General features: G+C 45.8%; 1 protein-coding gene across 2 annotated transcripts in view; it reads right to left on the reverse strand.

Annotated features, from left to right (window-relative positions):
• Positions 1–25,368, reverse strand: part of ADCY1 (adenylate cyclase 1) — a 2,048,432-nt gene that overhangs the window by 876,898 nt on the left and 1,146,166 nt on the right. The window lies entirely within an intron of this gene.

Genomic DNA, 25,368 nt, shown 5'->3' on the forward strand with positions numbered 1-25,368 from the left:
ACACCGTATGAGCCAATGCCGGGCACCTGTTTCTGCACGAATCAAGTCCACAGGCGATCTCCCCCTGATCCATGTGTGCATGGATATTTTATAACTTCTTGCTGTCAGTCACCATGACGCACAGTTCCAGAACTTTCCCTGTGCAACTGGCTCATGGAAAAAACCCAGCTCTCTCTGAGATGCTCCCTGCTCGCTCCTACCCCCTCCCTTGTTCCCATCTGCGCTGGCTGAGGAATGTCTTATCAGTACCTTCCCAGAGAAAAGGAAGATTAGCTTGGGGCCAGGGCTAACGTTAGTGAGGCTGAATATTCTAAGGGAAGCAGGGATGTATTAACCCCATCTGCAAGCTCTAAAAGGCATGCACTCATAGCTTAGTGTTTATAGCGCTTAAGACTGGCTATCTAAGCGCTATATAGGTGCCATGATGTTCCAAACACTCCAAAAACCTATTAGCTACATAGCTGGGGGCCCTCCCTGCCTGTCATATTCCTTGTAGCTCACTACTGCATAATGGAAGTGCTACAACAGACTACTGTCAGCATTTTTAGCACATACTTTGAATACACTATTGGCTTTCAGCGGCTAATGCTGTCATCTAAAGCCCTGATTGGCAAGGTTGCAATTTCGTGTATCACTACAATTACAAATGATGAACTGGTGCTATATCGCTGTAATGGTCAACTGGAAAAAGAAGTGGATGAGTGCTACATCCCTGTGAGTTTGAGTTTAGTAATGAAATGGGCAGCTGTTGAATGATTGTGACAATGTTTGTGAATCAAAAATCATCTCTGTGCTATGCCCCTGTGATGGTAAATTTGAGAGGATATGGATCCTGAAGGAGAGCAGAAACACTACTAGTAAGGACACTGTGAACCAATACTGTGACCCAACTCAACATGATTTGTATTGACTGTTCTCGGGAAGGAGTCTTCAACCTTTGGCTCTACAGATGTTGTGTATTACAACTCCCATTTGGCAGAGTCATCATAGTCAATGTTGAGAGATCACTGAAGTTGAAGATATGGGGAGCCACAGTATGCAATCCCATGTTCAATTAGAGGACCTTCCATTTATCCATATATTACTCCCTCCCCCAGACTCCAGGGGCATTTTTCCCACCCCTGCCAATATCTTTCCTCATTCCCACCAATACAGATGAAAAGCAGTTTGGTGAAAGTTAACAGGACGAGAGAAAAGGTGTTTTCATAGAGAATTGTGTTCCAAGGTAGGAACACACCTTTTACTTCATAATAAACCGCTGGTCTGTATTGATGTCTATTCAAAGTAAACCTTAACTGAAATAAACAAGTCGAACCCTTTCCCTGTGTCATTTGTTTAGTCAATTTGTCATAGCAGCTTGTGTCCTATCAACTGAAATGTGATTGATGTTTGACATTCACATAATGCAGTTCACATGAAGGTATGGCTTTCCTTGGTGGAGGTAACTGTGGTGGATGGGGATGCAGATGTCCCTAAGGGTGATGCTGTTCGAATGTTGAAATTCTTACTTGATGTGGTAATAATGAGGTCAGTAATTTCACTGAGGAATGATATGGCTAGTTTTTCAAGGTCCATGTATGATATGACATGATATGATGGGTTATTTATAACGCGCTTAATACACAGAGGTTTCTAAGCGCTGACCCGAGGATTGAACCTGTGTTGCTCCGTGTCGTCTTGCTTACAATTTGAGCACGTTGCCCCTGAGCTATCCTCCAGGGACGTATCCGGTGGAGGTTTGTTGCCTGTGAGGTTGTTAGAGGAAATCAACAGATAAGGAGTTGCAAAGAGGTGAGGGAAGTGGATTTTTAGAGAGTGGACAACCAGAGAAACTTATAGATTTCTGCAGGGTATCTGCAACACCTGTGTGTTCAGTGTGTGAGTTGAATGATGTAGTCAGAGGGGATTGGATTGTCAAAGTCAAAGATGTGTCATACAGCATCTAAAGCCTGACACAGCAGGGTGCAGTAGTGGCACGTTGGTGACATATTTCTGATGTCTTAAGCCTGACCAGGTATGGTGCAGTCCATGTGATTTAAGGAGATCACTCTCCTCTTTAAAGCCTGACCATATATGATGCAGTATTTGTAATTTGGGGGATAGTTCATTTATTTTTTTTATAAACGGGTGACCATATATCGTGCAGTCTATTCTATTTAGGGGAAGAGTTCTGACCATATTTGTTATGGTAGGTGTGATTTAGAGCAACAGTTCTGCTGTTTGCAGACTGAGCATGCACAGTGAAAGGTACTAGATGTATGTGGTTAGTTCTGCTGTCTAGAGTATGTTCCTATACTGTGCAGGACTTGTGTTTTAGGGGTATAGCTCTGCGGTCTAAATCCTGACCATGTGCAGGGCAATATATGCAATTTAGGGGCATAGTTCTGAACAAGTACTACAGTGTACCATACGTATGTTTGTTCTCTAAAACCGGTCCATGTTGTGCAGGCATTTTCAGTTTGTGGGATAGCTCTGCTGTTTAAGGAATGGCCATGTTCAAGTCAGCATGCATGATTTAGGGGATAATTAGGGTGTGTAAGGCCTGGCACGTAAGGTGCAATTTATTCTATTTAGAAGAAGGCTCTATGGTATGAAGAATGTCCATGTACTGTGCAGTATGTGATGTGATGTAATGCAATTGGTCTTCTATAGTCCCGTACGCAACTTTTTTTGGCATCACTGCATGTGGGGCTACAAGAAATAGAGCAGGACCAATAGTGGGATAGCAGGTGAGACAGATGCAGATCAAGTGGTGCTGATGATGCAGTTCCTGAAGTCTCAATACCAATCTGTTTTCTAAGAGTTTGGAAGACACATTTGGGAGTATGTTAGCTGAGAGCACGCGATGTGATAGATTACAACACTCTGTATCTGGTTATCTGATGATATTGGAGAGTGTGAAAGGGCTAAAGAAGAGAGCTTAGTCGGGGCTCTGTTAGTGTTGATTTGCTTACAGGTAGGCTTGTGACGGCCATCTGTGGTGAATCTCTGCAAGGTGGGAGGAGACATGAGGGGTGGATGGGAAGCTGGGTGAAGAAGGGAGTAGACTTTTCAAGACAAAACAAACTTTAGCCCTGAACAGCGAAGTCAGGTCCCATTTACATTTTTTATATTGCCATTGTCAAATCTCTCTCTCTCTCTCTCTCTCTCTCTCTCTCTCTTTCTCTCTCTCTCTCTCTCTCTCTCTCTCTCTCTCTCTCTCTCTCTCTTTCACACACACACACTCTTTCTCTGTATCTGTGCCTCTCCCTCTCACACTCTCTCTCGCTGTCTCTCTCTCAAACTCTCTCCTTCACTCTTGCACTCTCAATGTCTAAAATAGATACAGAAAGGGTGCAGAAGAAGGAGACTGACACACATGTAGCATAGTGATTCCTATAGACTCCTATTAGCACAGACTATAAATAGAACACCTACATTTCCCTAGCTGTATGAGGGGTTTTCCCAGCTTCAACTAAAATACTGAAGGGGTCTGTCAGAATGTTCTTGTAAACTAAAGTGTCTCCTGTCCTGTGTCAAAATCTCTTATTCTGTCCCTTACACTTATAACTAAACTACACGGTTGCTTCAATGTTCTTGGTCCAGGAGAATGACTTCCAACTGGGTGGCACAGTTCTGGTTGCAAGTTCATATATAGGAGGAATAACTCCCTTCCCCGGGTCCCAATACTTCACAAACAAAGGACTGCCAATCCTATAACATTCTGCATCAGAAGGTTCACTGTTTTGTAACTCGAGGGTGAAGGACTCCCTTCCCCTGGATCACTTATTCCAAACACAGTTCTTGTCTTGTCAGGGAAATAACTTCCTTCCACTGGCCTCAAGGTTTCATACTCAGTACTCTCAGTTTTCAAGAGAATGACTCCCCTCTCTTGACTGTGGCTTTTCTCCAACATAGGGGAATGACTCCCTTCCCCAGACTTCTGGCTGACACCCACCTCCACCCACGTCCTTGATGTGCTTGTCACCAATGGCTAGAGCATCTAGCACAGAGACTGGTTGAACAAGACAGGTGGATGCCTTGCAGACATCCATAAGACCTTGCAGCCCAACACCAGACTTGACATCAACAACATTTGCTCCTTCGAAGTCCTCTCCTGCCACTTCCAGCTCCCAGACACACACAGTGACCTTAAATCTCATTTACAGACCACCCAAACTCAACACCGACCTTCATGAGAGACTTCACTGACCTGGTCAACACCATGTCCCTCATGCAAGCCAACAACATCTTCCTAGGAGATTTCAACCTCCAAGGTAACCAAACTGATGAAGGAAGCTCTCCACAGCCTTCACGAGCCCCTCCGTCTCACAAAGCACACTAAAGACCCAATAGATGAGAAGGGTAACATACTCAACCTAATCATCACCACACTGCCTTCAATCCACTACAGCTCTCTTTTCCCACTTGACTGTTCTAACCACCGGGCCATGTCTTTCAACATCCTGCACACTACCCCAGTCAAGCACTTCCAGGAGAAACTCATCAGACAAACCTTCAGGTCCTTCAACAACTTCCCAGTGGAAGGCCTCATGGAAGACTTCTCCACTCTCCACCTCTTATGGCCCAAACAACCCCAACCGAACTGCGATTCTCGACTGGAAGAACTCAGCACCTCCCTCTCAGTTTCCATTGACCAACACACACCTCTGAAACAATGCACCTGCAAACCGAAATCATCAGCATTGTGGTACATGCAAGAACTAAACCTCAGCAAAAGAGTAATCAGGAAACAAAATATACCTGGTGCCACTCTAGGACCGCATCCGACCTGGCGCTCCTCACAGAACTCAGAGAAACCCACCAACAACTTTTCAACACAGCCAAGTCCTCCTGCTGTCTGAACACCATAGCAGAATCTGACAATAAAAACAGAGCCCTCTTCTCTTCAAATCGGTCAAACACTACGTCAACGTAAAGCCGCTAACCGACCCTGACATATCATACTCCATTAAACAATCCACCACCATCAACACCTTCTTCATTGACAAAATCAGCAAGATCCGCCAGCACATAAACATAAGCCCTGCATCCACAGGTCCATCTCAAGTCCATCTCAAGTCCCTCCACACAAATTCTCCACAACCCGGACAACTTTCAAGACAATATATACAGAGGACCTGGTAGAAACACTAGTTGCCCTAAAATCCACATCATATACAGACAAGACCCTGCCCGCAAAATCTCCCCTTCCCTATCTGGAGATTATCAACAGCTCCCTAACTCAAGGCACCTTCCCATCAACCCTAAAAACAGGAGAAATCCCCCCTCTACTAAAGAAATCCACTCTGGATCCAGACAACCTAGACAAACTATCACCCATTGATCCATCTTCCCTTCCTAGGTATCAAGAAAGTGATAGCCATGCAATGACAGCAACACATTACACCAACCATCTCCTTCAAATCTATCAATTTGGGTACAGACTCAGATGCAGCTGGGAGACGGTAACAACACAGTTGGTCGGCAACACCTCAACATCCTTGATGATGGCCACCCCTGCTTCTTGGTTCTACCTGACCTCTCTGCTGCTTGTGACACAGTAGACCACCAGGCACTCATGGACACTATACCTTGGCACATGGGGATCAGCGACCTTGTCCTACGCTGGTTCAAGTCCTAAAACGCCAACTGGTAGCAGTTTGTTCAGATGGACTGCTCTAGATCACCAATGCTACCCGTCACCTGTTGAGTCCCATCCTCTCCCCAGTGATCTTCAATCTAAACCTGGAGCTGCTGGGAGCCCTCCTAGCCACACACAACATCCACATCCACCAATACATAAATGACACACAGCTACACCTCAAGATCCACACCATCAAGGACATTTGCAGGCTCAAAACCTGCCTCTCTCTCTCATCCAATCTTAAATGTCTAGTGCATACTTGAAGCTCAATCCCTCCAAGATGAATTCCTAATTCTCACCAACACCACCGAACACCAAGACATATAGACCTGGCTATCATCCATGAACCTTGAGGGCTTCACACCCAAGCTCACCTCGTGTGCCAAGTCCTTCTGGTTCCACCTACCCCTCTGGTGACCTAGCAAACAAATTGGACTTTTTAGCCATCGTGCACGACCCGCACCTGCACTGCATTTGGACTACCTATTGTATTAAATATTCATTTGTAATGCATATGTATTACCTCCTGTATTCGTAGTAATCTGCATTTTTGCCTTTGTAACCTATGTAACTATAAGCAACTTCTAAGCCTAAAGTATTCTTGTTCCCGTGCCCTGATACCTTTGGGTCTGGTGCGCGCTATAAATAAATAAACAATCAAACAAACAATGACAAGCACCTTTCCTTCAAGACACACACATCTAAGAAAACTCACACAGCTTGGTATCAGCTCTCCCTCCTGTGGAACAACAAGCCCTTCCTCCCTCCGAAGAGCTATACGATACACTGTTCAAGCACTGGTCCTATCCCACCTGTATCAGGCAATGCCCTCCTCGCAGGCCTCATGTTTTCCTCCCTTGTGCCCCTCAGATGTGACCTACACGTGGCTGTACGCCTCATCAAGGGTTTACACAGATACAACCTCATCACTCCTGCCATCATCGACCTTCACTGGCTCCCACTGCACGCACAAATCACCTTCATGTCTTGCTGCATCATCTATAAAGTAATCGCCCTCAAGTCATCCAGAATCTCCAGCGGACAGTGCACCACCAGAAGCCAGAACATGTGCAGACTTGAAATCCACCACTGCAAAAAGGAAAAAAAAAACAGAAAACAAGACTTCTCTGCCTACACCCCAAGATTATTGAACTTTTCCCTGTCACCATCAGACTCGCCCCCATGCTCGTACAATTCAGAAAAGAACTCTAGACCCACCACTTCAAGGAGTCTCTCCTCAACACCTAAGCCAACACGTCTCCCCACGCCACCTGACTCACTAGATGCCATCTGCCCCTCCCCGCCAATCAAATACAGCTGTACCCGTCCTCTCTGCCCCTCTGTATCCTTGATGTTGTTACCTCTGAAAAGTGATACATTATGCAGCAGTACAGTTGTATACATCTGTAAAGTGCTCTATCTGATTAGCTTAATCTTGCAATATTACCATTCATCCAAGCAGACATGTCTCTGGTGCTAGAATACCATAACACCTGGGTTACCAACATCACAAATACATAGCAACCAAAATCCTATATAATATGTCTTGCCTGCATGTTTATAAAACTAATTCAAGTCCCCGATCACAATCAAGGACACAGCCTTCATGCCATATTAACTTTCAATTTGAAAAGTAGAGCTATATGCCTTTTATTGGACTTATCAGACTTTAAGTCAAATGTATCTTTGCCCCAGCCCTACAGACATTGCCCTCCCCCCTCATTAACCTCAGAATGGAAAAGAAGGTAACCACTGAAACCTTTCTCATCACTTTACTAAGTCTCATTAGTGTCAGCACAGTTGACCGGGTGTACACCATAATCACCCGACACAAGGACATCATTTACACCTTGGGTAAAGTCACCTTTCAATCCTGAATACATCTTAAAATTAAAATAAAACCTGCCAAGAATTGGAGGAGACATTTCTAATCCAAAACTCTCAGTGGGAGGTAGACGACTGGCCACGCTATCCTCATCTACCTCCATCAGCTAATGTGTATCTAGGAGAGTGCACTCAGATGGCTCTCCTCTTATCTGAAGAACTGAACTGATCAGGTTAAGGGTTGACACTTCATCTCAACAATAAAATGCCTACTCCTTCACATCCAGCTATTTATTGTTTATCTGAAATTCTTTATTTCACTGATTGAAACAATGAACCTCTCATTCCACCTCTATGACAACAACTTTTTTATAATTCGTTCTAATACTCCTTCCACTGTGTTGGCAGGTTGTGTGTGGTGGCAAGATTGGTGTCCAGACAAATGGTCGAATAAAAACTGGTCGAAATTAATTTGGTCGAATAAATATGGTCGAATTACAATTATCTCGAAATGCATTTTGGTTGTTAGTATTTTTTTTGGTCGAAATGCAGTAAACTAAACTAAATGTGTAATTATATATATGTATTGTGCTTTTGTAATTGCTTTAAACATTGTACAGCAATACAGTTTGTATTTGTAATTAAAATATTGTACACCAATACAATGTGTATTTGTAAATTTTTTATTTATTTTTATTTCTTAATACAATTCTTTAGTGATATTTGATAAATAAATAAATATTTGCAATGTAATTTAAAATGAACTAGGTATAACTGTGTTTCCAACTTTTACCGCTAGATGGGGCTATTTCACTATTATTTAATGCTATTGTAAATCCAACTTTAGTAAACTTTGTAACGCATGACGTTGTACGTACGCGACGTAGACGCCATTTTAGAAGTTCCTTAGTTCCTGTAGGATGCATGCTGCTCGCGCTCCGGACCTGCTTATGGACTATTATTATTTTTTTTTCCTGGTTTTTTTTTCTAGATGGATTTTTCAATGGTTTTTTTTTCTCCTGGTTGGATTTTATTGCGTCGGATCGTCTTTTTGATGGGTTTTTTTAACGGATCTGCTTTTTTCACCAACGGATGTTTTTTTTTTTGCAAGTTCCGGATCACAGTGTTTCTTTGGATTTGAAATTGGATTTTCACTTTCTGGATGCATCTTTTCGTTTCGTTTCCTGGATGGATGTTCAAAAGGACTTGGTGGATTTTACATTGGATTTTTGCCTTCTTTTTGTACTTTTTTCATGGATTTTTTTTTTGGTGGACCGATGCATTAGTGGATTAGGTGGATTTTACATGGATTTTTTGCTTTCTCGATGCATCTTTTCGTTTCGTTTCCCGGATGGATGTTAAAAAGGACTTGGTGGATTTTTCATTGGATTTTTGCTTTCCTCTTGCACTTCTTCATGGAATTTTTTTCGGTGGAGCGATGTATCAGCGGATTCAGTGGATTTTACATGGATTTTTTCCTTTCTGGATGCATGTTTTTTTGCATTGAACCGGAGTTCTCTGTTTGGTGAGTTCATTCTATTTTTCTTTAACATTTTAGATTATATGCTACTGTTTCAAGATATTGTATTGGCTCAGTTTTTTCAAAATTCTGAACTATGCTCGATATCCTCTCTTCATGGTCTCTGTATTTTCTTTTTGCCATTTGTCGGTTTTCGAGTGACAGTGTCTGGGACACCTTTATTTCTTGTAAATTTTGTTCTTTTTTCAGACTTTTAAGGAAGTGCCATAATGTTGGGTTGTGTGAATTAAATTCTTTATTTATCCTGCTGTGCCATCCCTCCTGTACGTTGTTCGTTCTTGGGGTTTTCTTAATGACCGATGTGTAGCAATTCCAATTTTTAATTTCATATTTCCCTTTGCATCTTGTTCCATGTCGCGTAAGTTGCCCAATCCATGTGTTTTCCATGTAGTCTAGTAATGTGCTTAACTGTTCGTCATGATTAGTATAGTAACTAGAAGCAATCAAAGTGTCGTAATACGTAGTAACCATGTCCTCTCTTACAAATGCTAATGCGTATAATCGTTTGATTTGGTGCTGAAATTCGGTATCACTTATGTACAATGTTCTTAACCCTAATTTTTGAATTCTTTTCCACACTGATTGACTAAAATGAAAAAAGCACCCTTGAATATGTGTCTCATTGTATACTTTAGCAAAAGCGTTCATTTGTCCCTGTTCATAGTCCATGATCATAGTCTCCGGGTATTTTTCAGGCATTGATTCTCGTATTAATTTATATAAACAGCTGTACATTTCTTCGGTTTTTCCTGGCATTAAAACGTAGATTAGAGGTGTTACGGTTTCATTTACTGTGCCGTGAATGCTATAAAATTGTTGAAATGGAGTTGGGCAGGTTTTGAATGTAGCGTCCCCATGCCAAGTCTTCGAATTGCCTAAATGTGTTAAGTTTTGAAAAGTAGTAAAAACTAACATTTTTTTCCTTTTTAATTTCCAAAGTTTTCCATAGAAAATGCTCTCCCTTTTCAGTTATCTGTAATACCTCTGGTATAACCATATTTTCATAACTTACTGGTGCCATGGGTAAGTTTTCTTTCTGTTGCTTTTGGCGATTTATATTGCGTTTTACAGTTGTCGTATTTGGCATCTGTGCCGTTATATGTAGTGGCAAACTTTCATACGCCTTGTTAACCTGAGAAGTCGATGCTTCATTTGTATTTTTCTCAACATTTTCTTTTAATATGTTCAGTGTTTTCTTTATGAAAACCTCCGTATTGTCCGGCATGTGGTTATGTTCGCACGTTAAATGTATGTTTTCGCCAACCGTAATCGCCCTTCCTTTGCAGTTATTTTTGGTGTACTCTTTACATTTCCAGTAGTTTCTTTCCTGCTTTGTGCTTTCTTTATTGTATATGTAGCCTTCATGTGTTAACTGATCGGCGCCTCTTTGTGATTTTATGAATTCCATTTTTCTCTCTCAAGTAGTATCTGAAATAGCAAAATATTAAAATGATTCTAAATAATTCACTTGTTTTTCGGTACATGAGTTTGTATTTATAGCTTTGCCACGTCAAAAATGCGAAATCGAACATATATATGTGCTGAAAAAAATGTGTGATTACTTATTCAATTGTTCGGAAGGTTCGTATTTCTATTAAAAAATGTATTAAAAAAACAGGGGGTTGGGGGGGAACCCCCCCATTAGTAATATGAAATTGTGTGAACCACTATGCAATTTGTTTATTTAACGTGTGTAACTCACCGCTGTTTTATGTACGTATACGTTGTACCAGCGAACGTTTTCATCAGCTGTGCTCTCTGTCACCTTCATGAAGTACTGACAGTTTGTTTTTAACCGTCATCTGTGATCACCGGTGTAATATGAGGTTCTTTACTCGTGTGTTTATTTTTTTTCCTGTGACCCTTTTCTATGTTAATGCCATCTATAGCTTGCGCATATGCTTGTCACATTAGTCACTCGTTTTTCGACCATTTCACTTTCGATCATTTGTTTTCGACCTATTGACCTATTTACATTATTTCTATCTGTTGTCGACCATTTGGTTTTCGATCATTTTCATTCGATCAGTTTGTTATTCGACCATTTTTTTTCGACGAAATGACTGGCAACCAGCAAGATTTAGGGCCCTACTGTTATACCAGAGACTTAAATATTCATGGGGACACAGGACTGATGTCATCATTAAAACTAAATATTTTCCTTCAGCCAGTAAGAAGTTGGATACAAAGAAAATGTTTTACCAAGGTTTTCTTGCTAGCTGAAGCTCACTGTTGAGCTGGTGACATCACCCTTTTTCCAACATCTCCCTCAGAGAGCATGACCTACTAGAGGGTACACTGGGCCTCATTACGACCCTGGCGGAAATCGCGGTGCAATATGCACCATGGAGCACGGCGGAAAGCTGCCGATACCGCCATGGGGGTTGGCGGATTTACAGCCCCATTCCGACCTTGGCGGGGCGGTAAATCCCCATTCCCCATTTTACCCTTCCCCATTCCCATTTTTGCCCCATAGGGCATAATGGGAGTGGGGAAGGCGTTAATTACGCCACCGTAAAATACGGTGGCGTAATTAACGACAAGGTCCCGTAGCGCCATGGATTTCTCCGCCCGGAAAAACCAGGCGGAAAACGCTCCATGGCGCTACGGGAACTCGTAGTGGGGCGGACGGGTCCGCCGCGAATACCGCTGGCGTAAACCCACTCCGCCAGGGTCGTAATGAGGCCCACTGTCATCTGAGCATATTGCAGAGCAACTGTTTTGGGACTGGAGGGGTAGTCACGGATTCGTCATGTTTGTAATGAAGAACAGTTGTCAACAATGGAGTTTATTTAGTTATAAAGATGTATTTTTGATACAAAAATAAGTCTAATTTTTAAACATGCAAATGTAAGGTCAGCATTCATACTTGTCTCCAAGAATGACTAAAAGAAGGTTCCTAAACCTCGGTTTTTTGTGAAAACTCTTTTTTAAAATCTTTAAATGAATAGGAAGGTGTGCTAATCCCTCGCAGTGTTTCTTGTCAGTTTAAGCTGTTTAATGAGTTTAATTAGACTCACAGCACTGTCTGGTCTATCCTGTGCAGTCCTATATTTATAAATGGAGATTAAAAATGCAAGTACGTTAAGGGAATGACACTGTGTTAAATACAAGTCCTACAGAACTTCTTTTGTGAGCTTGTTCGCTGCATAATGCACGCAGCCAAACAGGGCCATTAGTTCATAAGAACATTGGTCAACATTCCGCACAGTAGTTATTTTTCATGCAGATTACGATTGTTTGTTAAAATAAAAAAATATAATATGCTCTACAAATATAGCACATTCATTACATAGGGCCTGGTGCATCCCTCTTAAAATAAACAGGAAAAGCATATTCAGGCTATGACTTTCTTAACCTTTAATGTCATTTGTTGTCATGTCATTGCACATTCCTTACACTAATTAGCCAGCCCACTTATATTTTTAAGACTTGGGAAATCTTTCTCCAAGAAAGAAGTTCATGCAGCCAAACTCCAGCTCTCTCATCCTTTCTCCTTACCCCAGAGACAGACCTCAAATAATGGAAGTCCTGGTTATTGGTCTCAGGGTGTTGGGGACAGGGCTGGGAGCGCTGATGAGACGAGCCTATTAGCAGAAGATCGCAGTTGTTACCCACAAAGTGTATTGTCCAGGGCAGACCTCTGTATTCACTGTGTGAATCCGTTTGTGAATGGAGATATGAAAGAAGTGTGAATGTCCAGAAATAGGGTGACGACTTGATGTGGCGGTATTGTTCATTTGGAGTTGCACATCTAGGAGTAGTAGTGTAATGCTTTATTTCGCTTAATATTGAACCAAAAATGCCACAGACAGATACAATTATCACAAAAATACATAAAAGATGTGATTGCCATACAAGTTAATAAAACATGATTTAAAATACAGCAATAAATAATCCTGGCATAGATAATGGGCCTCATTACGACCCAGGCGCTAATGGGTTAACGGCGCCGTAAAAGACTGCGGTGCCGTTAACCTATTAGCGCCTAATTACGAGGTCCCTTTGCGGGACCCGACCTTAATGGCTGGTTTTACCAGCCGTTAAAGTAGGGTGCCACAAAGGGACCTTGGTGCTAAGTACGGTGCCGCAATTTGCGGCACCGTACTTAGCGCCTTCCCCATTCCCATTGAGCCCTATGGGGCAAAAATGGGAATGGGGAAGGGCCCATGGTGAATGGGGAATTACCGCCCGCCAACCTTGGAATGGGGCGGTAATTCCGCCATTCACCATGGCGGACCCCGGCATGGACCATGGTGCTAATAGCACCATGACCATGGTGCTAATAGCACCATGGTTTAGCGCCGGGGTTGTAATGAGGCCCAATATATGGAATCAGTATCCCCAGAGTATGAGCATTTTATAGTTATACAAACAGTCTGGGGTAACAAGTATAACATTAAATATACAATGGTTTCAGGGATAAGAATAAATCAGGTCAGCTCAAATCCAAATGTATACGTAGTGGAGTTATAAGCCACAATGGGTGTGATATACTGTGGTGGTTGTGGGCAGGACCTAGAGTCTTGGGTGCATGGCCAAAGGCCATGCACCCAAGAACAAAATTATAAGCACTGAAGTTATAAGGCACCATGCGTTTTATATAGTGCAGTGGTTGTGGGCAGGAGGTAGAGTTTTGGGTGCATGGCTATAGGCAGTAGGCCCTAGGCCATACACTGAAGACTCTAGGCCCTGCCCACAACCACTGCATCATATCACATTCATACATCACACCCATACAATCAAATATATATCTGGTAGGTGTGGACAGGGCCTAGAGTCCTCGGTGCAAATTGAGGGTTCTACGTGATTTTGCCGAAGTATTTTTCAACGTGTGACTTTTCATCGCCACGTTTTCATCGACCAAAACTCTTTTTTTTTTTATTTCAGGGGGGGTTATTTCAGGGGTGGTTCCCCCCCAGACCGCCCCTTAATTAAATAGTCATACCCCAACCCCAACAAAACACCCACCAAAAAATATTTTTTTAAAAATGAGTTTTGGTCGATGAAAATGTTGGCAATGAAATGTCCTACATTGAAAAATACTTTGACGAAATGCGTGTATACCGATATGCTGTGGTGGTTGTGGGCAGGACCTAGAGTTTTGTGTGATATTATACTTACTGTTTAATTTGTTCAGATTCAATATATTTCTTACATGACTTTAGTACTTGGAGGAAATATTTATTTTCAATTTCTGTGATAAAAGAAAAGAGCATGTTAGTGTTTGTATTTTATAAAGACTTTTTTTGTACCCTCATATTTAGTTTACAAACTAGTGTACTGGACATTTTGCTCAGTTTCTGTGTTTGTTTTTCAAATCATTGGGTCTGGGGGAAAAAATCATTGTCGGATTAAAACAACCCTTTCTTTGCTATGCTACAAACTATTTCTTTGTTTCCTTTGAGTGTTCACGTGTTGTTTCTGATTGATGTTCTGTATGTTGGCGTGTTGTAGATTTTTAAACCAGTTAGATACCTGTTGGCGTATTCTAACTGTGTATGTTTGGTTACAAATCAGTGGTATTCATTTATCTGTGTGGTTGTTATACAATCTTGGGCAGTTAGATGCCTGTTGGCGTATTCTAACTGTTTATAGTGTTTTAATTGAATTTTTGTTAATGTTGAAGTACACATTAGTTATTAAATTTTGGCTTTAAGAAGATAAAATATGCGTTTGTAAGAATTGCTGGTAATCTCTGCTTTAGAGTAATGCTACTATCATTACATTCGAACCATCCACATTTCTTTTTAATATATGCAGTGTAGTGACCTGCATTGGTTGTGGCTCCTGCGTGGTAGATTATACCTATTGTTGTGAAGGTTTTCTTACCAAGTGACACTTGACTGTGTGTGAATCCAGTCAGCTTGCAGTTGTTTTTGGTACCATCTGCATTGTAACGTAGAAGCGTTAGTATTATGTAGTTACTATGTGTGTGTATCAGTAAGGTGGAGCGATTATCTGAATTGCAGATAGTACATAATCTGCCATGGTTTGCATTTTGTAGAAGTTCCTGAAATTGAATGGATTCACAATTAGGTATGGATACATACATAAATCACTCATTAGGGATTTGTTCCTGTGTCACATTGTTACAGAGAGTGCATGTATGTTTCTACATGTATGAAATCTGGAAGATTTCATTTATAGGTATGTTTTTGTTTTCGAGTACTTGCAGTAAGTACATTAGAAATTCTTGGGGATCTTTTTGTGAGTTTATAGTGAATCTCACCATTCCAGCACAGTAGTCTAATTCTTGTCTTATTCTGTGAACACTATATGTGTTGTCAGGATTGTTTGTTGCGTTTCTATGAAAGACTAACATTTGCAAACACAATTGGTCTGTACTGTGTAAGTAAATGTTGTTAACAATTGGTGGCAATTGAAATAGAATATTCATTGCTACATTTGTGTTGTAACTTACACCAGTTTCATTTGAAAATGTGAATGGACCAGATAGTTCTGTGTCAGATTGATTTTTTCGTAGTGTCTGTTCCTTCTTTGAAGAAGAACCTGATTTACTTTCACTAATAGGTTCTTCTTTGCTTGTGGTAATTGATGAAGTATTAGCTTGTTTTGTTTTCTTTGAAGGATTTGCAGTCAGATCCTGTTGCATTTCTGTTTGAGTTAGTTTTCTTTCACAACGTTTTCTTTTTTCTCGAACAGGATATGATTTCAGATCGGGGTGTACAGTGAACGCAGTCTATTGTATTCTAAAATGCAAGGAATATCAGCGTTCACTTTACTTGCATTAAAGTTCATTAGAAATAGCGTGATAGTTCTACGTAGCTCATGCCTTCTTTAAAGACTGTGGCCCTCATTACAAGTCAGGCGTTAAGGGGTTAATGGCGCCGCAAAGAGCGTCGGCGCCATTAAACCCTTAACGCCTGATTCACACTTTAACGCCTGCTATTTGCAGGCGTTAAAGTCCAAGGCGCTAAGCGACCTTGGTGCTAATTATAGCACCGTAATTTAAGGTGCCGTAATTAGCACCTTCCCCATCCCCATTATGCCCTATGGGGCAAAAATGGGAATGGGGAAGGGCAAATGATGAATGGGGAATTACCGCCCCACTCACCTTGGAATGGGGCGGTAATTCCACCATCCACCATGGCGGAATCCGGCATGGACCATTGTGCTAATAGCACCATGGTCCACCGCCTGACTTGTAATGAGGGCCTTTGTCTATGGTAAGACCTTGGGATTTATGAATGGTGATTGCATATGTAAGAGTTAGAGAAAATTATTCTCTACGTATATACATGTCTTTGAAGACAAGGAATCGAGCTGTTGAGCGCCCTATCCTTTTTATCTGAAAGTTTGTCAAAGAGAATATTGACAAACTGAATGTTGTTGTCACGTAGGTATGTTTGAAAGCCAACAACTGTACCCAGTGCCCCATCAACTAGTCCTTGCTCTACGTCAAGGTTACATTTAAGCATTACTCTACAATTTAAGGATAATTTTAATATTTTAGTCTTGTTGTGGCTTGCTGCACATGGGTAGTGTCATAACAGGTACGTCCAATTTGTTTGCGGAGCAAATATCAATTATTGTTGCATTTCTTTTTTTAACATTGTTTCATTGAATTTGTAAGAGTTGTCATTAAGGCCATACAATTGACATTTGTGTGCGCTAATTGTTCCATAACATCGGTAGCACATGCGTTATCGCCATAAAGTGGATGGATGTGCCAGTTTTTCAATATTGCTTGTGCTTCTTGAGATAGTACACCAATTCTAATACTTTTTAAAATGTTGGCGTAAGTGAGGTCTGCAGATTGATGCATGTTTTCTGTTAATTCTCTGTATTGGAAATGTTGCCAAAGATTGACTTTTCCTATGCTGCCAGCAGTTTTACGGCAGACCTTGTGTCCTAAGGTTTTAAAAATAGGTTCACCTTTCACTGGTGTCAATTGTAGAAGATCTCTGAAAACGCTAATGTGTTTTCCTGCAAAGAGTTCTTCGTAGTTTGTTTTAAGTACTTCTTGAAATCTGAGGTGAATCAAAGCCAACATTAGGTTGGAGACCATGCTCACTTCATCTATTAGTAGCGTTTTCATTTGTTTTAATACTCTGCGTAGTTCCATTGCAGCTTCTGCAAAAAGTTTGTAATAGTCTAATTTGTTTTGGTGTTCTACTGGAAGGAGTAGTAATTGGTGTAATTGGTGTAAAGTGACACCGCCTATGTTGTAGGCAGTTTTTCCTGAACCAGCTTCACCACTGCAGTATAGGTTTGTAACTTTGGCAATTTTCGCAGGTACATTCTTTATTTTCGTGTTGTACATTTCTTTTGTTACTTCTTCAAAAATGGTGCGCTGATCTTTGTTAAGTTTTGACTGTAGTACAGTTAAGTCTTCTATATCTTCTTCATATTGACACATGGTGTTTTCCACTTCTGTCATAGATAATTCTGCTTCATTTGCTATTAGTGTCTGTCCTAGTGGTTCTTGACTTCCTGCTACAGAAGGTTGAATACTGTCGGAAGTGTCCTTATCTAGTTGGGCCAGGAGTTCTTCTTTGTGTTGCTGTTCATTGTGAAAAACATTGTTTTGTACTGCATAAAGTTCACATAGGTGATAGCGCTTTCATTTGCTTTGAAAGCATTTGCATAGCAGTCATAGTTATCTAGAATCTCTTCCTCTTTTCTCCATGGTTTAAAAAGTTGTAGCAGGAACATGTAATATAGTTCTTTCTGTTGAGGAGTTTTTAATGACAATTTGACATGATTAATTAAGCTTCTTTTGGTAAGTTTCACTAAGCTGCCTTCACAATCTGGCACTCTATATCTACCTTTGCTTTCATCTGGTTTTATATTATTTTTGTATGCAAAGTTTTGGGCTATGTGGTATAGACACATGCACCCTCATTAGGACTCTGGCGCTAAACCATGGTGCTATTAGCACCATGGTCGATGCCGGAGTCCACCATGGCGGAATGGGGAATTACCACTCCATTCCAAGGTTGGCGGGCGGTAATTCCCCATGCCACCATGGCCCTTCCCCATTCCCATTTTTGCCCCATAGGGCTCAATGGGAACGGGGAAGGCGGCAATTACGGTACCGCTAATTGTGGTACCGTAATTGCCTTCAACGTCCCTTTGCGGGTCCCTACGGTAAGGTCGAGACTGCAAAGGGACCTCGTAGTAAGGCGTTAAGGGTTTAACGGCGCTGCAGCCTTTTACGGCGCCTTTAAACCCTTAACGCCTGGGTCGTAATGACCCACATGGTTTCCAAAGTGATACTCCTGTTCGGGTAATATGTGTCTAGTAAATTGTTTTTTAAAACGTCTTGGCTGTTGGGATCATTTTTCGCAATTGTTTCGATGTCCTCATATGATTTCAGAACTATTTTTCTAGATTTAGCAGGACCAAGACTTAGCCATACTATATTTTCAGATTTTCCATACAAAGCAGTACTGGTTAAACGATCTGCAGCTTCATAGGCGCCACATTCTCTATGAGAGAGCATTTTTATGCCTAGGCTGTACAATTTCTGAGGTTGTGTTTTGTCTGATGATAGGTCATTCCAGAGGTCTTGAAGCCCTGTTTTTTCTGCTTTTGTTAAATAGGCTGTAACATATTGTGCAACTGCAGTGGAATTGTCTGCAATGTACTGAACATCTATGTTTGCATTCCATAAGAGGGCAATGATTGCATTGTAATCATTGATATTTTTTGATTCTTCTGTTCTTTTTATTTAATACGTGTTCTTAGGTGATTTACCTTTAACACTATGTCGAACTGAAGACATGAAGTTGTTCACTTCACCTGTTTCTGTAACTGGTCTAGGGATACCAAAGCAGCATTTGGTGTAGTATTTCCCTTTGCTTTTGTATTTGTGACAACAATATTTGCCACATTTGTGTCTTTGAAATTGTACAATCTGTCCATGAAGGTCACTATGTGACATTTGTGAAGGTATTTCACAAGTGACATATTTTTGGATGAACTGAAAAACAGTGGCATCACTGTCCTGACCAAATGAGTACAATTTTCAGTTCATGAAATTCCCTTGTTTTTTTCAGCTGTGTTGTACATAGCAGAGAGGTTTGGAAGTGATAGGTCATTATAGTAGATGGGAAAAACTTGAATATTTTCATATTATACGTAGGAATGCAAAAAATCGGGAGCACCTGAGAGGGAGATGTCACCACAGCAATCGGGAACGTTTATTTTTCTCATACGATCTATTTGGATGTAGCATTAATTTAGGCAGAAGACAGTAAAACATTTTGGGACATTTTTTAATGGAAAATCGAGTTTCGCACATAAATCGGGAGGGTTGCTACGTATATATTATGCGGGAGATAGTAAGAAGTAGTGCGATTTTTGAATGAAAAATCGGAAGTCTCGCGTTTAAAGCAGGAGCGTTGGTATGTATGTTGGCTATGCAGATTTAGTGGCATTAATTTGTTTGAATGGAATCATAAGAGTTGAACATGTACTCTGAATAAAATATGCATACCTGTACTTTGTAATCATGCATGTGGGTATGCATGGAGCTGTAAGTAGAAATCCGCAACACTTGCACAGTAGTTTTTGTAGTAGGTGCTTTGCAATGATATGAGAATTGTATTCAGAGTGATCAACAGTACATTTGAAGTGCGGAACTCTGATGACGGAGTTAGATGTAGAGGTCTTGGATGTGATTGGTGGATGGTTGTGTGACTGCTTAGCTGTGTCCAATGAGGGAATGGATTTGTGAGTGATGTGGATAAGAGTTACGTGCCGCACGGACACTGCGCTTGTCCGCGGGTAGGGCGTGCCACATACAGAGTTTTACAGCAAATCCAGCATGGAAAGGGAACTGTAGGCATCAGCCAATCAGATGTTGACATTGTTGATTTGTGTAGAAAGAGAGTGTGGGTAGTGAAGACGGCAGAGGTGGAGACAGTCAGGGTGTTGGTACTCGGAGATATTTTTGCCCATGGTTTACAGCACTATTCAGAATGTAGGCATGTGCCAAACAATTTCGATGTCAGAGGAGTGGAGGTGGTGTGGAGCGCTGGGACTGATTGCAATGTAGCGGCAATTCTCCAAGTTTGCAGAGATATGCGTAGGATGACCAGTCCCCATGTGGTAGGTTTGCACTATGGTGCTTCCCATTTGGACTACGTGAGTTCACCTACTTTGTTGGAGATTTGGAACAGTTGGTTGGTTGAAGCAGTCATTAACATCTTTCCAACTGCGAAAGTATTTTTTTCTGGATTACTCCCTAGAGCAAAATGGGACAACAGTTCTGTTTTTTGTCCTGATCAAAGTATTGATAGGTGTGCCATCAATCGCAGCATGCATGCTTTCATGTTAAGAGCTGGTATGCTTTTCTGCAGCCACGAGAATATTGTTTCCAGTAATGCGGCAAATTTTTAAGCCAATGGTGTTTCTTTATCTTTTTTGGGAAATGCCATGTTCTTTTGGAATGTAAGGTTTGCTTTGGAGAAGGTTATGTGATGATTGTAGAAGTAAACTAAGAAGAAAAAAACACCCAAAAAAATAGAAAATAACAGGTGTCTGTCAGGCATCTGCAAAAACAACAAAAAAAACGTCTTTTTTCAGAGCCCACCTTAAAGGAGAAAAGGGGAATACTATTTAAATGTACAGTTGTCATGCTCAGATCCTCTACATGTCCGTGGACATGGCGGTAGTCTGCAGGCGGCGCTTATTACATACGGGGATCCTGGGGTGGAGAGGCATACAAATGAGAATGAGCGAAGCTAGGGATTGGTCAGTAAAGTTCAGTGTCTGAACGGAGAGATTTAGGGAGAACCTCTTTTTGCTGAGAGGAGAACAGACAGTTATGGCTGTGTGTGCTCGAAAACAGATTATCTGGATTTTGGGAGACTCATGGATACATTGGTTGAAGGCGTATGCAGAACGGTGAGGTATATCTGCAGATCTTGGATTCCCTCATGAGGAAGTGCACTGGCATGGAGTGCGTGGAATGAAGTGGCTGGACTTGGTACCTCTCTGTGCTACGTTACAGACAGAGGGGGTAATTCATAGAATTCAGCGCACAAGTGGCACACGCGACTGGCGCACAGTGTGCGCGTGCGAATCCCTGCGCCAGCCGCATGCGCTAAAATACATTTCCGCGCACAGCGTATTCATGGATTCCAGCCACCAAAACCAGCCGTGGCGCACAGTGGCGCAGCGACCCTGCAGCAGCGCCAGTTACAACCCCAAGAACGCCTCTCGCGCAGGGAAAAGCCATCAATATACCATATCCAGCGCAAAGGGCTGCGCTAACCCTGTACCAGCACGCCAAGCGGGCTACGTCTATCACTGGGGTGTGCGGGAAGTACCTCACGCGATTGGCCCCGTGCGAGCAGGGTATGCGTATTTCCGGGGGGCGCGGGAAGTTCCACACGTGATTTCCGCAGGGTACGCGTATCTCAGGGGTGCATGGGAAGTGCCACACGCGATTTCAGCAGGGTACGTGTATTTCAGGGGTGCGCAGGAATTTCCACACGCGATTCGGCCCGTGCGAGCAGGGTACGCGTATTTCAGGGGTGCGTGGGAAGTGCCACACGCAATTTCAGCAGGGTACGTGTATTTCAGGGGTGCGCGGGAATTTCCACACGCGATTGGGGGTACGCGTATCTCAGGGGTGCGCGGGAAGTGCCACATGCAATTTCAGCAGGGTACGTGTATTTCAGGGGTGCGCAGGAATTTCCACACGCGATTGGGCCCGTGCGAGCAGGGTACGCGTATTTCAGGGGTGCGCGGGAAGTGCCACACGCGATTTCAGCAGGGTACATGTATTTCAGGGGTGCCCGGGAAATTCCACACACGATTTCATCATGGTACGTGTATTTTGGGGTGCGGGGGAAGTTTCACACGTGACATCAGCAGGGCACGTGTATTTCAGGGGTGCGCAGGAAGTTCCACACGCGATCCCATCAGGGTAAGTGTATTCCGTGGTGCGGGGGAAGTTTCACACGCGATTGGGCCCGTGCAAGCAGGGTACGTGCATTTCAGGGGTGCGCGGGAAGTTCCACACGCGATTCCATCAGGGTACGTGTATTACAGGGGTGCGCGGGGAGCACCACACGTGAATTGCACGTGTGGGTCCTCCCAGGTGTTCCCTCTACACCCTCCACGGCCCCTGCAGGTGGCTCACACCACAGGGGCCTACCCTGCACATGTCCTGCAGGCACACCATCCACCATGGCCATGACCCCCAACCAACCCACATGTCAACTTGCACTACTGCCCACCAACGCATGTCCCCCTGCACCCCCAGTCACCAGGGGCACCTACCACCAGGCCCCCACCCATGTCTCCCAGCACCCCCACACCCCCAGCAGTGCAGGGGCACCCACCACCAGGCCCCCACCCATTCTCCCAGCAACCCCCGAACCCCCAGCCACCAGGGGCACCCACCACCAGGCCCCCACCCATTCTCCCAGCACCCCCACCCCCCAGCAGTGCAGGGGCAGCCTCCAGCAGGCCCCCACCCATGTCCAACTCATGTCTCCCACCACCCCCACCCCCCAGCATTGTGGGGCACCTGCCAGCAGGCCCCCACCCATGTCCAACTCATGTTCCCCACCACCCCCACCCCCCAGCACTGTGGGGCACCTGCCAGCAGGCCCCCACCCATGTCCAACTCATGTTCCCCACCACCCCCACCCCCCAACACTGTGGGGCACCTGCCAGCAGGCCCCCACCCATGTCCAACTCATGTTCCCCACCACCCCCACCCCCCAGCACTGTGGGGCACCTGCCAGCAGGCCCCCCCATGTCCAACTCATGTTCCCCACCACCCCCACCCCCCAGCACTGTCGGGCACCTGCCAGCAGGCCCCCACCCATGTCTCCCACCCCCCACCCCCCAGCAGTGCAGGGGCAGCCTCCACCAGGCCCCCACCCATGTCCAACTCATGTCTCCCACCACCCCCACCCCCAAGCACTGTGGGGCACCTGCCAGCAGGCCCCCACCCATGTCCAACTCATGTTCCCGACCACCCCCACCCCCCAGCACTGTGGGGCACCTGCCAGCAGGCCCCCACCCATGTCCAACTCATGTTCCCCACCACCCCCACCCCCCAGCAGTGCAGGGGCACCCACTACCAGGCCCCACCCATGTCTCCCAGCACCCCCACCCCCCAGGCACCAGGGGCACCCACCACCAGGCCCCCACCCATGATTCCCACCACCCCCACCCCCCGAGTCACCAGGGGCAGCCTCCACCAGGCCACCACCCATGTCTCCCAGCACCCCCACCCCCCAGCAGTGCAGGGGCAGCCTCCAGCAGGCCCCCATCCATGTCCAACTCATGTCTCCCACCACCCCCACCCCCCAGCATTGTGGGGCACCTGCCAGCAGGCCCCCACCCATGTCCAACTCATGTTCCCCACCACCCCCACCCCCCAGCACTGTGGGGCACCTGCCAGCAGGCCCCCACCCGTGTCCAACTCATGTTCCCCACCACCCCCACCCTCCAACACTGTGGGGCACCTGCCAGCAGGCCCCCCCATGTCCAACTCATGTTCCCCACCACCCCCACCCCCCAGCACTGTCGGGCACCTGCCAGCAGGCCCCCACCCATGTCTCCCACCCCCCACCCCCCAGCAGTGCAGGGGCAGCCTCCACCAGGCCCCCACCCATGTCCAACTCATGTCTCCCACCACCCCCACCCCCAAGCACTGTGGGGCACCTGCCAGCAGGCCCCCACCCATGTCCAACTCATGTTCCCGACCACCCCCACCCCCCAGCACTGTGGGGCACCTGCCAGCAGGCCTCCACCCATGTCCAACTCATGTTCCCCACCACCCCCACCCCCCAGCAGTGCAGGGGCACCCACTACCAGGCCCCACCCATGTCTCCCAGCACCCCCACCCCCCAGCCACCAGGGGCACCCACCACCAGGCCCCCACCCATGTCTCCCACCACCCCCACCCCCCCGTCACCAGGGGCAGCCTCCACCAGGCCCCCACCCATGTCTCCCAGCACCCCCACCCGCCAGCCAACCAGGGGGAGCCTCCACCAGGCCCCCACCCATGTCTCCCAGCACCCACACCCCCCAGCCACCAGGGGCAGCCTCCACCAAGCCCCCACCCATGTCTCCCAGCACCCCCACCCCCAAGCACTGTGGGGCACCTGCCAGCAGGCCCCCACCCATGTCCAACTCATGTTCCCGACCACCCCCACCCCCCAGCACTGTGGGGCACCTGCCAGCAGGCCCCCACCCATGTCCAACTCATGTTCCCCACCACCCCCACCCCCCAGCAGTGCAGGGGCACCCACTACCAGGCCCCACCCATGTCTCCCAGCACCCCCACCCCCAGGCACCAGGGGCAGCCTCCACCAGGCCCCCACCCATGTCCAACTCATGTTCCCCACCACCCCCACCCCCCAGCAGTGCAGGGGCACCCACCACCAGGCCCCCACCCATGCCTCCCAGCACCCCCACCCCCCAGCAGTGCAGGGGCAGCCTCCACCAGGCCCCCACCCATGTCTCCCACCACCCCCACCCCCCAGCCACCAGGGGCAGCCTCCACCAGGCCCCCACCCATTTCTCCCACCACCCCCACCCCCCCAGTCACCAGGGGCAGCCTCCACCAGGCCCCCACCCATGTCTCCCACCACCACTACCCCCCCAGCCACCAGGGGCAGCATCCACCAGGCCCCCACCCATGTCTCCCAGCACCCCCACCCCCCAGTCACCAGGGGCAGCCTCCTCCAGGCCCCCACCCATGTCTCCCAGCACCCCCACCCCCCAGCATTGTGGGGCACCTGCCAGCAGGCCCCCACCCATGTCCAACTCATGTTCCCCACCACCCCCACCCCCCAGCACTGTCGGGCACCTGCCAGCAGGCCCCCACCCATGTCCAACTCATGTTCCCCACCACCCCCACCCCCCAGCACTGTGGGGCACCTGCCAGCAGGCCCCCACCCATGTCCAACTCATGTTCCCCACCACCCCCATCCCCCAGCACTTTGGGGCACCTGCCAGCAGGCCCCCACCCATGTCCAACTCATGTTCCCTGCCAGCAGGCCCCCACCCATGTCCAACTCATGTTCCCCACCACCCCCACCCCCCAGCACTGTGGGGCACCTGCCAGCAGGCCCCCACCCATGTCCAACTCATGTTCCCCACCACCCCCACCCCCCAGCACTGTGGGCACCTGCCAGCAGGCCCCTACCCATGTCCAACTCATGTTCCCCACAACCCCCACCCCTAGCACTGTGGGGCACCTGCCAGCAGGCCCCCACCCATGTCCAACTCATGTTCCCCACCACCCCCACCCCCAGCACTGTGGGGCACCTGCCAGCAGGCCCCCACCCATGTCCAACTCATGTTCCCCACCACCCCCACCCCCCAGCACTGTCGGGCACCTGCCAACAGGCCCCCACCCATGTCCAACTCATGTTCC

This window comes from Ambystoma mexicanum, chromosome 5p (assembly GCF_040938575.1).
Source record: "Ambystoma mexicanum isolate Mex_15411 chromosome 5p, UKY_AmexF1_1, whole genome shotgun sequence".
NCBI lineage: Eukaryota > Metazoa > Chordata > Amphibia > Caudata > Ambystomatidae > Ambystoma > Ambystoma mexicanum.